The 17,101-nt window shown below is 45.8% G+C and overlaps 1 protein-coding gene across 4 annotated transcripts in view; it reads right to left on the bottom strand.

Moving 5' to 3' along the window:
- Nucleotides 1-17,101, bottom strand: part of GDPD5 (glycerophosphodiester phosphodiesterase domain containing 5) — a 189,088-nt gene that overhangs the window by 147,818 nt on the left and 24,169 nt on the right. Inside the window, exon 1 of one of the 4 annotated variants that reach the window (XM_065065439.1) lies at nt 1,626-1,766. The exons of the other annotated variants lie outside the window; for them this stretch is intronic. The gene's annotated coding sequence lies outside the window, so the exon portion shown is untranslated. Of the gene's footprint in view, nt 1-1,625; nt 1,767-17,101 lie in introns of those variants that run through there. 4 annotated transcript variants of the gene reach the window in all.

Genomic DNA, 17,101 nt, shown 5'->3' with positions numbered 1-17,101 from the left:
AAGGAAGCACAAATGAGAACAGACAGGACATCGCCTGCTATTTGTACAAGCCTGAGACAGATTCAGGTTGCAACTTCTCTTGCAGAAAGCAGATACACCAGGTAAGCCACACTGAAACTTCATTGGAAAAATGCATTTTTAGCTAAATATGTGTATACACAACAAAAAATACAGAGCAGTGAAATACTATCTCTCCTTAAAGTGAAAAATCAATTAAAACAATAATGTCACCTTAACATAGTTTCTATCACTTTTACCCATATACCTGTCTTCAACACCACACAATTGGCTTCATGTTTTAGACTAACAAAAATAGCAAATAGGCCTTGAGTGCATACAGAAGCTTACAGCAAGTCACTTGCACAAAGAAATACCAGAATTGTGGAGCAAGTTTTTCTTTCCATCAGACATTGAAAACCTCCCCTACAAAAAAAATTCACCCAGTTTCAGGAAGTTGTGGGATGTTTCTCTCTTTAACCAGATTACTGGAAAACCTCAGAGATGCTGAATCACAGGGGAATCACAGAATTGTAGAATCATTTTGGTTGGAAAAGACCCTCAAGAGCATTGATTCCATTGATTACCCACCCCTGGAACTGCCCCATGTCCCTGAGAACCTCATGTCCGTCTGTCCAACCCTCCAGGGATGGTGACTCCAGCACTGCCCTGGGCAGCCTGTTCCAATGCCCCACAGCCCTTTGGGCAAGAAATTGTTCCCAGATCCAACCTCAACCTCCCCTGGCGCAACTTGAGGCCGTTTCCTCTGGTCCTGGTGCTTGTTCCTGGGGAGCAGAGCCCGACCCCCCTGGCTCCAAGCTCCTTTCAGGCAGTTCAGAGATCAGAAGTTCTCCCCTCAGCTCCTGTTCTCCAGCTGAACCCCCCAGGTCCCTCAGCCGCTCCCATCACACTTGTGCTCCAGCCCCTCACCAGCTGCGTTCCCTTCTCTCAACTCACTCCAGCACCTGAAGGCCTTTCTTGGTGTGCCTTGCCCCCAGTATTGGCGGTTTGGCCTCCCCAGGTCCCAGCACAGGGACAATCACTGCCCTGGGCCTGCTGGCCACACTAGTGCTGATACAAAACCAAATCTTGTTTTCATCTGGGGACAAGAAACAGCAATGAGAGCTACAAATCCTAGCAAGAGACCCTGTACACTCCCAAAACAAGAAGATGAGTTGTCATCATACTGTGAGTGGTAGCATAGACCGACCCAGGTTTCTGCAAATATTTGGGGGAAAAAAAAATAGTAATAAAAAAAAAGGTGCTGATGGATAGTACCACTTCACATCTTAAATCCTACAGATTAACACAAGGACACTCCCCACCATGCAGCCCATCAGCTAACCCCACTCTCCTGTCCCAACCTCCACACTAGACACCCCATCACACCAACTCTCGTCTGGCACTCCTGTTATTTCAGAGCACTGTTACAACAAATCTCTTTATCTCAGTGCACATAACTGTGACAAAACGATCCTTCAAGAGCCCTGCATCGCTTCAGCAACATTCAGATGCTTCACGGGTTGCCACGAGTCTGCTGTGCTCAATCTTGTCTTCCCCCCCGCCCCCATCAGGACATCACAAACCAGCAACAAAACCCACAGAGAAGCGTTGAAAAGAAATCTCACCATCACATGTGTGGCACGGATGATTTCATCCCAATTACTTGCTCTTGTCATGCAAAAAGAGCTACAGGAAAAGAAATTTAAATCCCACTCCAGACAATGCAACAGCCAAAAATGAAGGCGCCGTCTCATTTATTTCAGATATTTACATGCTGGGATCAGCCCTTCGGAATCAGAGGAGTCTCCCAGAAGTGCTCTTGGAGTGAAGAAAGACATTAAAGCCCAATTATACATCGGAATTTAAGGCTTCACCCTCTGATTTAGGGGAGCCCGAGGAACACACACATACAGGAACAGCTTGTTTGAAAACAGGACTTGAAAAAAAAAAAAAAACAAGTGTGCAAGTTACGCAGAGAAGCCAGGGCAAGAATGCAAATTCTGACCTACTTCTCTCTCCTGGCTGGGAGAGGGCACGAGGCAGCTGCTATTGCTGCTCTGCAAGGACAAGAGATGAGCAGGAGACCAGCCAAAATTTCTGCAGCGATGCCTCTTGCAGATACTGCTCCGTGCATGTTGCTTGCAATGCAGCGACAATCTATCTTCTGCCCAGGGAACAAGACCACAACACCCGGCCCAGTAGCAGATGAAGGTGGGATGAGCAGGAGTCTCTGAAGGGCCTCACAGGGGTCTCTGAAGGGCCTGGATTCAATATTTCCCACCGGAGTCCTCATCCAGGACCTGCCTTAGTTCTGCTTCAAGCATGATAGGGAAAAACAGCATTTTCCAGGTAGGTGGAAGGTCTGATGCCTTTGTAAATCCTCTCTCAAAAACAGCCTCCAAGATTGGAAGGGGGGACAGGGACAAAGCCACTGAAGTGATGGACACATTGGCTTGACTACAACCCAACTGGACACCCATGGACAGCAGTGTCTTCTGTGATCAAGATCCACATGAAAGCCATCCTAGCTCAAAGGCCAAAGATACAAGAAAAACACCAGAGAAGAAGAACAGGGACCCAGAACAGGAAGAATTTCACTCAGCAACTCCTCCATTGGAGAAAGCTTCTCTTACTTTGCAAGCTGAGGCTCTCAAGCCAGATCTTCATGATGGACTATCTACCCAAAAGCCACCAACCAACTGCCTGAAAGGAGGTTGTAGCATGGAGGTTGTTGCTGTCTTTTACCAAGTAGCAAGTGATAGGACAAGAGGAAACAGCCTCAAGTTGCGCCAGGGGAAGTTGAGGTTGGATCTTGGGAACAATTTCTTCCCCAAAGGGCTGTCGGGCATTGGAACAGGCTGCCCAGGGCAGTGGTGGAGTCACCACCCTTGGAGGGGTTTAAAAGGCATTTAGACGAGGTTCTTAGGGACATGCATTAGTGCTATAGTTAGGTTATGGTTTCACTCGACCCTGAGGCTCTCTTCCATCCGAAATTATTCTATGACCTGCTGCAAGGTTGTTCTGCAGGAAAGTCAATGGCCTTCAGCCACTTCTCACTCCAGCAGGATAGAGTCCAGTCAGCCCAGTTACCGCAGCCACAGGTGAAGTGGAACCAGTAGCATTTATGCAAGATTCACCCCACAGTACTTTCCATCTCTGAAGGTTCAGATTTTCTGTGCTCTTGTAAAAGCCATGAGCAATTTTTAGAAGGAGCCATAAGAAATCTTCCTCCCAACCTATTCCACACACCTTCCTATACAAGAAAGCATTTCAGATGAAAAAAATTTAATTTGATCTCACACAGGCATGAGTTGATTGGGTTAACCATCAACTTAAGTTTGATTAGTCCCAGAGATGTGTTATTGCAAAATATTCTCATTAAACACCAAGCTGTTCCAGCGTAAGGCGCTATAGCATAAACACAACAATAAGCAAGACTAATCAATCTTAAATCAACCAAAGATCCAGCTGATTTTACACAGCCACATCTTACTTCACCCAGGAGATACAATGCAATTGACTTTTGCCCACACCTGGTGCTGCTGGAGAGAAACTCAGGGGGAAATTATTGGATGTTCCTGGCTTTTTGCAGCCAGCTGAAAAGAATTTGGGAAAAGCAAGAGTAGCAGTTTTATGAACAGCTCCAAGTCTCAGTGCTTTTCTAGCACGAGCATAAAAGCACATGGTGCCCACAGGGGGTAGAAGTTACCTGCCAAATTTCAAGCATCGGGAACATGAGCAGCACTGACAGTCCCATATCCCAGAGGGAGAAACAAGGATCTAAAGCTGTGTCCAGCGATGCATTCCCAGAAACACACTCGTTTCTCATCAGTCCTTAACAAGCAAACACTACTCTTAACGATACAGTCTAAGGTATATTATTCAGCATTTCCCAAACCTCCTGGTTGGCATAAATGCAGTTATAGATTGAGCCATAAAATCCTTGCTGTACTGGCCAGCAAATGCAATTTCTGTCCAAAGCCTACTGCAAACTCTGATTATAGAGAAGGCTTTGTTCAGCCAGTCTCCTTCCTTTCCCTTGGGAAACCTGTCTGTCAAAAGACCAATAAATACTGGTAATTTATCATGTGGAAAGACAGTCATGCAGCTAAGAGTAAGAGAGAACTGAGAGCTAACCCCATTTTATATTTAAAATGGTCAGAGCTCTGTGATGGCAAGTCAAATTTGTTGTTCTTCTGTTTATTTGCACGTAAATATTTGGGGGTGAAGGGATGTGAAGTAGCAAAGGATTATCAGCATCATAAGGGTGTTGGGCAGAAAGATGTAATTCAGGTTTAAAGGCTTTTCAGGGATTGTGTTGCAAGAAAATAGATAAAATACCAAGAATCAGATAGCTCCAATTTGAGGAGTCTGTTTATCAGCACTGATTAAGGAAAGATTGGTTTCATCCTAAAGGACAGTAGGTGAATCACCAAAAGTCCTTTGAGTTCTCATCCCCCAATAATAGATGCCACTACCCTGGGCTCTAGTGGTATATCTGATATAATTTTCATGTTTAAATAAACAAGGATCACATATTTGGGGTTCTTCCAGTCTCCCAAGCATCCAAGCAAACTTCCAGCTGATGTAGGATGTGGTATCCTGCTCATCACTACCTATGAAAACACCTAAAGCACAACCTCGCAGACAACTCCTCCTTTCTGGCCTCTTCCAGAGGGTTTGGAACATTCAAGCACCACCTGAATAATTCACTTGCCCCCGACTTTTCTGCAGGGAAGGTTGGCTGCAGTTAACTGAACACCCAGCAGAACAACTTCCTTCAGCTTCATGGGATGCAGCTTACAAAAAAACCACCTCCCTCTCCCACCCTACAGAAGAAAGAGCTGCGATGTTAAATAAAACATTCAATCTTTCCCATCAAAACCAGCCTGTAAACAGCCCAAGGGTTTAGACAAAAATATTTGTTCTGAGCAGCCTCTCTGTCCTGTCGGCCGCCTGCCAAACCCATTTGGCCACACAACTTAACCAGTCAACCCCCACCAGATTTGCTGGCAACTGTTGGCTGCTCTTCACAAGGCTACAAGGGTTTAGCAGGTCATTCAAGGTTGCTGGCAGGACGTGGCTGCCTCGGCTTTCACACACACCTGGGCTGCTGCACCAAGGGCTCAAGCCAGCTCTGAACAAGTCATAGAATCAAAGAATCACTGAATAATTTGGGTTGAAAGGGACCTTCAAAACTCATCCAGTGCCACCCCTGCCATGAGCAGGGACATCTTCACCAGCTCAGGTTGCTCAGAGCCCTGTCCAGCCTGGCCTGGGATGTCTCCAGGGATGGTTCATCCACCACCTCTCTAGACAACCTGGGACAGGCTCTCACCACCCTCAGGGCCAACAATTTCTTCCTCATGTATGGCCTGAATCTCCCTCCTTTAGTTTAAAACCATCACCCCCTGTCCTATTGTAACAGGCCCTGGTCAAAAGTCTGTCCCATCTTTCTCATCGCTCCCTTTTAAGTCCGGAAAGGCTGCACTAAGGTCTCCCTGGAGCTTCTGTTCTCCAGCTGAACACCCCAGCTCTCTCAGCCTGTCCTCCCAGCAGAGCTGTTCCAGCCTCGCATCATTCCTGTGGCTCCTCTGGCCCCTCTCCAGCAGATCCATCCTTTTGCAGGTGATGAGATGAGCTGTTGAGTTCTATTTGCTGCTGAGCGGTAGAAACATACCTCAATTAAAGTGTTCTGTTGTTGTTTTTTCTTGTCATGGTAATAGCTACTGCAGGAACACTACAGCACATCTTGCTCAAAACAACAAGGGAAGAAAAAAAATACTGAGCTCATGGTGATCCCACTCTCCGTTCCTCCCCCTTTGAGGAACATGGCAGCTGTTCCTCTAGGAAAGGCGCAGCAATTTGTGTACACGAAACCCAATATACAAGCCGTGCTGCCTGCTGAACAGAGCGCTGCTGGTAGCTTGGGTCACTCTGCTCTATTTGTGTCCTCAAGATTTTTTCCATAACTGAAGGCAAAGCTTTTACTAAAGGCAGAAATTCTCAGGCTGCTGTGGACCTTCGAAAATCCCAAAATCCATCCCCACCAGATCCAGAAACGGTAGGTGGAAAGCAGAGCTCCAAGCACATCCCAGTCTGCCCCAATGGACACTTGTCCCTTCTTCCATATCACCTCAGCCTCTCTTCCAACAATTCCATGCTGGTAAAGCAACTAGTTAGCTGGGAAATAAGTTGCTTCTCAGTCATCCTTCCTCTTCTCCCAGTTCTCTACAACTGAGCTGGGATCCTTTCCCAGCCTTTTCCAGATAATTTTTATAATGTGCTGAATATGTTTGGACTCATACACTGATGCACACAGGCTAGCTTTGGGGCATCACCCCAAAAAAGCACATACCACAAGCTACTAAAACTATTCCATCTTCAGTGGTCAGAGTCACATCCCAATTTTTCCTAGAGCTCAACCTTATAGAATCACTAGCACTAAACCATGTCCCTAAGAACCTTGTCTAAACATCTTTTAAATCTGTCCAGGGATGGTGACTCCAGCACTGCCCTGGGCAGCCTGTTCCAATGACCCACAGCCCTTTGGGGAAGAAATTGTTCCCCAGATCCAACCTCAGCCTCCCCTGGCACAACTTGAGGCCGTTTCCTCTGGTCCTATCAATTGCTACTTGGGAGAAGAGACTAACAGGGTCTTCAACACTGTCCTACCACACAGCCTCTGGACCAGAACTTGCTTCTTCCTCACCACTCTGAGATATGAAGGTAGATCAACCCCTCCCTAATGTTCTTAGAGAGATAAGGATGTAAAAGTAGCTCCCTAGCATATTTGGATAAATGTTAATTAACTGTGTCTCTTCTCTTACAGACCTAGCAGTTTTAGGAGACTTAATGGCCTCAGGTTTTAACAAGGTCATTTCACAATCTGCTAGGAGAGCTGCATTTTATCCCTCACCACCTCTAACCTTTTTAGATTCAGAAGTAAAGCCTTTACACACATAAGATGAAAGAGAGCATATGGATTAACCTTCACCTCCGAGGCAAGTTAATAGCGACCAATCAAAAGGAGAAGGCAAGTCACACAAAGTAGGGTTTAAACCTTCACAGCAAAGACATTTCCACAGCAGAAAAAGAAAGACAGACTGCTAAAAGAGCAGCCGGTTGCATTTAATAGTGGCTGGGATTCACCTGGGATTGAGGGAGCCCAAGGATATCTGAGGTTTCACAATGGAAGAGATGTCAAGTCATCATCTCCATTTCTTTCTCCATCCTTCTGTAGGAGACTAATTGCATCCTCTGAAATTTGCATTAAACCAGGGAGGGCCAATGATGTTTTTCTTTTGCAGCCTTAATGACAAAGGTATTCACCAAACAAGAGACAGCGGTAGGGAGGAATCAATACATCACAATTCCTACTTAGCAAGGTTAATCACTCCAGCAAGCTATTAACATATTTCAGAGCACAGTTCTCTGCCAAACATTAGATTTTCAGCTGCACTGAACGGTATTTAAGTCACTCAGGTCTCCAAGAGTCAAAGAAATGGTGGTGCGACCTACCAAGGTCTCACCTTGGCTTCCCACAAGCAGCTCTGATGTCTCACCAAGCACTGGCTTGCACAGAAATGCTGCATTCAAATCTCTAACTTTGTTAAATTTTCTTTAATCTGCCCCACAGGTTCATGTGTTAAAAAGAAAAACTGCACAGTTGCATAAACCTTGTTTTCCAAGAGGCCAAAAAAGAAAAAGGAGGAAGAAATTAAAGTCAAAGCACTGATGTATAAAGATGTTGATTTATACACTGCAAACATATGCTGGAAGCGGGGTGGAGGGGAGGAGGATAAATTAGTCCAAGTCAACACATCTTTGTTATTAGCCTCCTGTCATCTCGGGGACAGGGATCCAACCACAACACAGCGTGACTCCAATCCAGCGTCTCCCAGCCCTAGTGATTAACTGCACAGATGTTAATTACAGGATGTAAAGAGTGCCCTCACCTGACCCATAACTTGACGTCAGGCATTTACAGCTCAGCCGGTGCTTGGGGGAACCAGTCAGTCTTTCAACATGGTTATACTAGTGTAACCTCTTGTCAAGCCATTGTCCCACCATCCTCCCAGTTCGTGGCAGCAGATGACATCAAGCATGGCACCATGTTTACTTTGCAGTCTGTATTTCTGCCCCCACTTTTTCCATTCACGGGGTTAAAAAAAAAAACCTCCTTGACACTAAGAGCTCACAGAACTTCTACCATAAAAAACAGGCCAGCATTAAAGCAACATGTGTCCAAGTGTCCAATAAACACCTTGAGGAGAATACACCAATGCTTTCCCAGGCATCCCTGGTCCAATACAAGTCCACAGCATCCACAGACGCTGGTGGATCGCTCTCACATGAAGAGCCAGAATCACAAAATAGTTTAGGTTGGATGGGACCTTCAAAGCTCCCCCAGTGTCACCCCTGCCATGAGCAGGGACGTCTTCACCAGCTCAGGTTGCTCAGAGCCCAGTCCAGCCTGGCCTGGGATGTCTCCAGGGATGGTTCATCCACCACCTCTCTGGCCAACCTGGGACAGGCTCTCACCACCCTCAGGGCCAACAATTTCTTCCTCATATCTGGCCTGAATCTCCCTCCTTTAGTTTAAAACCATCACCTCTTGTCCTATTGCAACAGGCCCTGCTCAAAAGACCATCCCCATCTTTATTGACCCCTTTTAAGTACAGAAAGGCTGCAATAATGTCACCCCAGAGCTTCTCTTCTCCAGGCTGAACAAACCCAACACAAACTCCCTCAGCCTGAAACAAGAACAATACCCTTAAATACTACCAAAATCTCCTCTGCCACAAAAGCACTGCTGCTGTCACAATGGTATTTAGCAACAAATGACCCCCCCCAAGTCAACAGCCCACAAGGACTGCCAATGTGTGACCATGACAGACAACGGCTGGCATCTTAATACATGTCACCATGACCTTCTGCTGCTTCAGGAATAAACAGGGGCATAACAAGATAACAGAAATGGAAGTACACCAAGGAATAAAGGAGTTATTCCTCATAAATATTCATTAACATCTTTCCTTGCTGTAATCTTTTATTGAAACGCCTAGGAGAGGAGAAGAGTAGATCCCACCAGCCCAGGAGACTTTGCTAGTTAATAAAACCAATGTGCAGCTTTACAAACACACTCTGAGCCTTTCCACCAAAGGAAAAGCAGAAGCAAACACACTCTCATCTCCCAGAAAGTTTGCCCTCACATTAGCTTTCCTCCCAGTATTTCTATAGGCAGCTTTTGAAACATCTAAAAAGCATCATTCCATGCTAAATTCATACCCAGAAGGCACAGACACTGAAAAGAGCACATAAAGCAGAGTCAGGATTTCTGGGCTGCTTTTTAAACTGTAAGCAATTAGAAGAGCAGATGACCTTAGGTGTAGTGAGCTGGTGCAATTGAGAATTCAACACCAGGCTCTAGTTTGGGGTGAGCATCAGCTTGGATGCTGAGCATCAGCCTTTCCCCATAAAGGGGCCCAAAAATGCCTACGCACAGAATTTCTAAAGACCAGGTTTTAATTTGTGATGTTAGCGATCATCTCACAGGGAATGACACAGAAAAACATTCAGGACCAGCACCCCATTCTTCTTTAAATGAACATGGCTCTTGGATCCTACGGTGCAGTCCCTGATGCAGAGCAGCCTAGAAGACAAAAGGTTTGATTGTCTTCCATTTTGGCCAACACAGCCCCAAACCAGACAGATTAATTTCTTCCTGAAGGTTCCAGGAGATGCAGGGAATTGGGTTGGAGTGAGGCACATGCCATATCACTGTCAGCCATCCCAAAACGGTGGGAAGGTCACAGATGACAAGACTTGGGCCAGGGCAAGCCACCATGATCACAAAGGTCTTCGCCAACCAAAGTTATTCCATGATACTATGGTTTTAGAGGGTACTATGCACACCTGGGGGTTTCTTTAACTCACCCTTTCCTTCCAATATCTCCTTCAATAGTTTAAAAACTATATTTTTCCCTTTATTTCCCTGCACACAGCCCACAGTGTGAAACAAGCTACTAAGCTCCCCTAAGGCCAAACGTGACAGGCACAGATAAGGTCAGTCCAGTGTTTATCTCTCATAAAGCTGCCTATTATTAGCAAAACAGGCTCGACTCTACAAACAGGGCATTAGTGTGGATCAGTCAGAGCAACACAAGCGGCCGGGCCACCCCACAAATGTCACCTCAAAGTCACCTGGCTCACGGAGGCCAGCAGACAACTGGGATAGTTTTACTTCGGGGAAAAAGGAGTCCTTGCATTAGGTGTCTCTTTTCACTACAGCCCTTGAAGCAGCTCTCCAGTAACTGTTGTTCCAAACACAAAGCTAATTAACAACAAAATAATAATAGTGATTTGGGATAATTTTTAGCTCTAGAAATACTTCCCTTTTCTCTCCATGCTTTTGCAGGCAGCCTCAGTCATCCACCACTAATCTCTGCTCAGACACTCTCTGACAACAATTTTAAATAAGTGCAGGGATTAAACAGGGTGATTCAGACAACTAAGGTCAGGCTGAACAAGAGCTGAAGTCACCATTGCAACAGCAGCATGGACTTGCTCCACCATGATATTCACAGTCCCTGTCCCAAGGGACCTGACACAAAGTCCTCCACAGCTTTCTGTAGCACCAAGTTAAGGCTGATGCCTGTGAACATGGTTTGTCTGGGGACCAAACCAGAGAGATATGGTGGTGTACGGGAGTGAAAAACTCACCCCAGGAGGCAAAGAGCCTCCTGGGGTCTTCACAACATAGTCCTACCAAGAGTGGAAGGTCCAGCACTCGAAGTGATGGTCACCAGACAGCTCACCTGCAAATCTCCTTGGCATAGATCTCGATGATTTTAAGGGTCATTTCCAACCTCAATGATTCTGTGATAGGACAGTGGTGAGACCAAGTTTATAGACTTCCAAGGGGGATATGCTTTTAAGAGTAGGCTCCGCCATAGAATTGTTCTGATTGGAAAAAACACTCAAGACCATTGAGTCCAACTGTTAACCAACCCCTGGCACTGCCCCATGTCCCTGAGAACCTCATGTCCGTCTGTCCAACCCTCTAGGGATGGTGACTCCAGCACTGCCCTGGGCAGCCTGTTCCAATGCCTGACAGCCCCTTGGGGAAGAAATTGATCCCCAGATCCAACCTCAACCTCCCCTGGCGCAACTTGAGGCCGTTTCCTCTGCTCCTGGTGCTTGTTCCTAGGGAACAGAGCCCGACCCCCCGCCTTGCTACAACCTCCTTATCCTGTATACCTGGTGACATCATATCTTTAAGTATTTACTCTGTTCTTCTGCTCCTCTTTTCTGCACCCCTGGATCAGTTTTGCGTTGAAGACTTTCCAGAAGTACCTTCACTGGGGCCCAGACTCTGGGGCAATTCAGCTAAGGAAAAAAGGAAAAGGACACAAGAGAAGAGCAAACAACTTGTGCAGAGTCAGCAGCGGATTCTGGTGCCTAAATCAACTGACTTGTTTTCTTTTGAGGAATTGGAAAGGAAGGAAACAGATCAGCACTTCAGAAAAACAACACTACTACAGCTGTATCCGTGGAGCATTTCTGATTCAAAACAGGCTCCAGCAATCTAGGGGCTGCTGCAGATTAGACTGGAGACTTATTCGACATTTCTGGACAAGCCAGTGATGTTTTTCCTTGCACAGAAGCGGAGCTGTATGTGCAGAGCTTGGAAGAGCATCCCAGTTGGTCTCTACAGGACTTCGCCCCAAACTTGTGCCATCCTCCTCCAGCAAGGGATGCCCTGGAGAACAGATTATCACCTCCCAAAAGGAGGTAAGGGGGAAATCTCAGCCCAACTCCCTCAATAAGTCATCCAAGAAGCATCTTGAGCCCCAGATCCTCCAGCCTGGCCAGCACCAGGTCAACATTCCAGTGTCCAAACACCTGCTAAAGAGACACTCAGAGTTTCCTGCATATCTCCTAGTAGCTCCTCAGTTTGTGGTTATTTTTCAATTAAAAGCAGCAATAAGGAATCAGAGAGCGACAACAGTTTTGCTCATCAGTATCAGGGGTAGCATTTTAGGTGCTACAGCCACCACCATTCCAATTCCCCCACACCAGCATCCCCTCTGTGCTTCCCACAACACCCAAATGAGCTCTCAGTACAGAAGAAAAATCCCCTGTGCAACCAGCCTTGTCCCCATGAGACAGCATTGCACACTTTCGACAACATCTTTTTAAACACTGTCTAAAAATACATCCGGCTTTCGACCACTGCAGACGCAGGTAAAGCCTCACAATGACTGGGATACAGCAAGGACAGATGCTTCAGTACAGCATCATTTCCAAACAATTCTCAGTCAATAATCATTTCAGAGGATTACTTGCAATTCCTAATCTCCACATGCTTTGAAAAGGGCATAAAAAGGATAATACATAAGACAAAAAACACATGCCTAACAAACAGCTCACAGGAGACGCCAGAGTGAGAATTTGCATTGGTTTCAGTTCTTTAAGACACCAAACAACCTTCATTCTTGCATACGTAGGAAGGAAGTCATCTGGCACCTCATGGTGCCCGTGGACTCCCAAATATAAAAATAGAGGAAAATAAAAACCTACCTTGGTCAAATAAAGTATTAAATTTGCTGTGTAGCACGTCTGCAATACAGATTTCACCCAATTTTTTTGTGGGCAAAATATCTGCCGGGTGGTAATTTCCATCATGTAGATCCAGAAGGACTTAGAGCTGCTCTCACCTTCCCAAAGCCTGGCCCGTGGGCCCATGTAGCACCCACTCATCAACATCTCTTGCAAGCAACATCTCACCATTTCCAAAATCCAGGGTGCTTGGTACTGAGCTTGGCCGTAACATGAGAAAAACATAATCAGAGGTGGGAAACCACTGCAGTTCATACAAGAATCTCAACGCTCATCTCTGCAGCCTGGAGTACTCCTGTGTCTTGTCCTCCACTCCTATAGAAAGTCACATTAAGGCCAGGCAACATATTCACACTCCTCTAACCTTTTAATTTGTTTCTCTAAATTAAATTAATCATGTTTAGGCCAGGCTTCACCTCACATGGGCTGTCCAGTGCCTTGGCATTTCTGGTTCTTCCTTGTTATGTGTGAAAGAAGGAGGTTAAAGAAAATAATTTTAAAATAACCCCTAAAATATTCCAGTAGAAATATTAGAATGGATGACTCCACCAATGAGTTAATGTGTGAACTAAACCACCACTCTGACACATTCGTTTTTCGGAGAATTCTTGCTTTAACAATGGAAAAGTCACTCCCTTCCTCCCAATTTTTCATTAGCCACATTGGCTTTGTAAGGGCAACCAGCAGATCAAAGTGATCTAGAAACAATTCAACCAACCCATTACTAATGCCACTGAGGCCAGAAAACTTGAATTTTAAGTTGCTGGGCAAAGTTGGAGCTTTCCAGAGACAACTGGATCCCAGACTTACCCTCTGGGCTCTACTGGAACCAGATGGTGGTGTTAAATCCTCAGATTTGGCTGATTATTCATTACAGCTGTATCACAGTTCTCACCACGTGTCCTTGAATTGAAGTCTACTGTAGGATCCAAGCCAGATACTAACGTAACTTCCAGAAGAATTGGCCTCAGCCTCCACGTTACTGCATGAGATGTTTTCCTTAGAGGACCACGCTCCCCCAGAGCATCCAGCCATGCAAACCTCCAGTTCAAGTCAACACAAATCTGAGCTTTCCACTCCCACAACAATGAGTTTCTGAAGCAGAGTTGGATTAAATCACCTACATACACCTTCTCAGCTCTGGGGATTGGAATGGTCACCCAGCCCATGAGAGAACTGCATCTCCAGCTGTGCCAAGTGGAAAGTGTTCAGATGCTCATCAGCTTTGTACTCCAGGGAGACAACACCCTCTCCCTCATCTACACCAGCAATTTTTAGCAGGGAAGTGCAGATGTGCTCTCACTTTTCAGTTTCTTCTTCCTCCTGAATTCCAACCCCAAGGCTTTCATTTGCTAGAAAAGAAAGCATTTACACACCAGTTTGCTAGAATAGATCCTGTAGCTGCAGCATTTTATTGCTGCTCTGCAAACTGATGAATGAGAGCACAAAAATCTATGAACTGCACAACATCAAGGGATCCAGCTCCAAAATCTATGCACAAAAGGACAGATCAACACCATCCCAGTGTCCCAGGACAGACCCTGGACACCAGGACAGGCTTTGAAATCCATTTCATCACATATAAGTTACAGCTGAAAGGATTTAGGTTCACTTTTCTCCATAAAATTAATTATATACTCTACGGAAGAAGGTAGTTTGCCACTGCCCAAGGGCACAAGGTTTTAAATACCCACCATGGGCTTCTCTGAGCTTCTTGCTTATTCTCAAGTTACGGCTTTCCATTCAAGCATCTCACACAGGCTCAGACTTAATAATTGTATTTACAGTAGGCGTTGGCCTTATCAACAGGATGAATGTGTCCTGGCTGCATGCCCCATTCTGCTGAAGCATGATATAATCCCTTAAAACATATTATCGAGAACTGCTGTTGCTTAATTAGACCATGTGATTTCCACCTAACAGGAGAGAGCAAAACCCACCAGTGTGCTGTGGCCTTCCCAGCTCACTCCATGAGCTAAATCATCCACAGCCTATCACGAAACATTCACACCAGCCGCCTTTCCTCTTCCTCCCTGGCATAAATCACCAACAGCTCCCTGCAGGAAGCTCTTCTGATAGATGCTGAAAGGACCTGGAAGTTGTTATCTACTGTGTCACAGCGTCTAGGGGAGATTTTGGAAAAGAAGTAGGTCATAGCAAAGTAACTATGTAATCAGGTGGTTACTTCTACCCTCAAGCCTGTAATATCCAAGGGTTTATTATTTCTGCATATGGAACACTATTAATTGTTCAGGGCCAAGTCAATCCATACACCCAGAGTAAAGGCTTAGTGAACAAATGAGCATCTTTCTCATGCTGCTCTCTTGAGGTCTGATTTATAACAGATTTTCCTTGGAAATGCTCTTGGAGAACAAATCCAACCTTATCACAGAGGAGTTTAGGTTGGAAGGGACCTTTGAAGCTCAACCCCCTGCCATGAGCAGGGACATCTTCACCAGCTCAGGTTGCTCAGAGCCCCGTCCAGCCTGGCCTGGGATGTCTCCAGGGATGGTTCATCCACCACCTCTCTGGCCAACCTGGGACAGGGTCTCATCACCCTCAGGGACAACAGTTTCCTCCTCATGTCTGGCCTGAATCTCCCTCCTTTAGTTTAAAACCATCACCCCTTATGCTATCTCAACAGACCCTGCTCAAAAGTCTGTCCCCATCTTTCTTCTCAGCCCCTTTTCAGTCCAAAAAGGCCACACTAAGGTCTCTCTGGAGCTTCTCTGCTCCAGCTGAACACCCCAACTCTCTCAGCTTGTCCTCCCAGCAGAGCTGTTCCATCCCCTTCCTAATCACCTTCACGGCCTCCTCTGAACCCTCTCCAACAAGCCCATGTCCTCATCAGTAGTATTCAAGGCCATTTTTTGTATAGCAGATTGTATACAGGTTTGATATAATTCAAAAGTAGAGATTTCCATAGTTTTAGCAATTCATCAAGTTATTTGCAAACCACTGGCTAGTCTGAGATGGACAGTATCTCCACTATTTTCTTCTTCCCCTGCTGCAAATGAAGAGGTGGATGTCTGTCTCCATTTACCCACGTGGCTGATAGCTGTTCAGACCCACTGTCTAGTTTGGCTTCATCTCTTCTCCTCAGAGTCTGGAAGACCCGACAGCAGGGAGCAAGGCATTCTTGGGCATTGTAGATACAAAAATTAAAAAATAAAATATAAAAAAACTATTTAAAAAGAAATCATGTGGCCTAAAATTGATGTGTTTTAAAAGCTTTGAAATGGAGCTGATCACAAAATAAACAGCTTTTCCTTAAGGAAGAAAGAAGCCCTCCCAAGAGGAGGCCACATCAACTTGAGGGATGAAACCCAGGGGTACTACAAAGCCTCTTAGACTTAAGAGTCCTATATCTCTAGCAGGTAGAAGCTGCTCTGATAGTTAATTCATTCCATCAGCACTCAAACATCTGGTTTTGTGGACCCTGTGATGAGGATCCAGGCAGAAAACATAAAATAATAAGAGGAACCCAAGCAGGACAAAGGAATGTAAAGCAGAGACTAAAGTTGAGCCCATACCTCATCAGGAGAGCGCTTCCCACGATGGAGAGGAAGGGGAAGGAAGAGAGTCAGTCGCACAGGGAACAATTGCTCCAAGGAAGGGGAAGCAGCATTGTTTGAGAGATTTAATTTTAAAAAAAAGCATATGAACCAATCCCCCAACCTCACCCCTTTACAAAAGAAAAGAAATCTCAGTCTTTGGGAAGACTCAGCTTCACCTTGACATCACACACCCACTCTGAGCCAGAAGGGAAGAGAAGCTGCTTTGTTTGATTTTCCCCAAGCTGCATTACCAGCCCTTTTCCCCAGGAAGGAAACCTTCCACCTTCCCCTTCCCTTCCAATTTGCAAAGGCTGAACCAGACTCTATTCCTCTCCCCCCAACAAGACAACAAGTCTGTGCTTTCACTGTGCTGCTCAATACCTCCCAAGAGCCCTTACAATGTGAAGAAATTGGAGCAAAATGCAGCGGATCATCACTGGGTAATGAATTCAAATCCAGCCTGGGGTAGCAAGATGTCTACAAGATTTTCAGGACCTTTTGTGGGAAAGCCAGCAGACCCAATGGTTTTAAACTAAAGGAGGGGAGATTCAGACATGAGGAAGAAGTTTTTTCACAATAAGGGTGGTGAGAGCCTGTCCCAGATTGGCCAGAGATGTGGTGGATGAACCATCCCTGGAGACATCCCAGGCCAGGCTTGACGGGGCTCTGAGCAACCTGAGCTGGTGAAGATGTCCCTGCTCATGGCAGGGGTGGCACTGGATGAGCTTGGAATGTCCTTTCCAACCCAAACCATTCCATGATTCTGTGTTCCCTCACATATCCCTCTTTCACTGAGAAGATCTCCCCCTCTCCAATAGGGAGGACCCCAAGGACATGTGCCCACATGGTGAAACTCATTGCTCCAGCTCAGTTAAGTCCAAGCCTCTCTGCTGTAATGTGATCGCAGCTGAATTTTATTC

The sequence above is a fragment of the Columba livia genome, chromosome 1 (assembly GCF_036013475.1).
Source record: "Columba livia isolate bColLiv1 breed racing homer chromosome 1, bColLiv1.pat.W.v2, whole genome shotgun sequence".
Classification (NCBI taxonomy): Eukaryota; Metazoa; Chordata; class Aves; order Columbiformes; family Columbidae; genus Columba; species Columba livia.
This window is presented reverse-complemented; position numbering and strand designations above follow the sequence as displayed.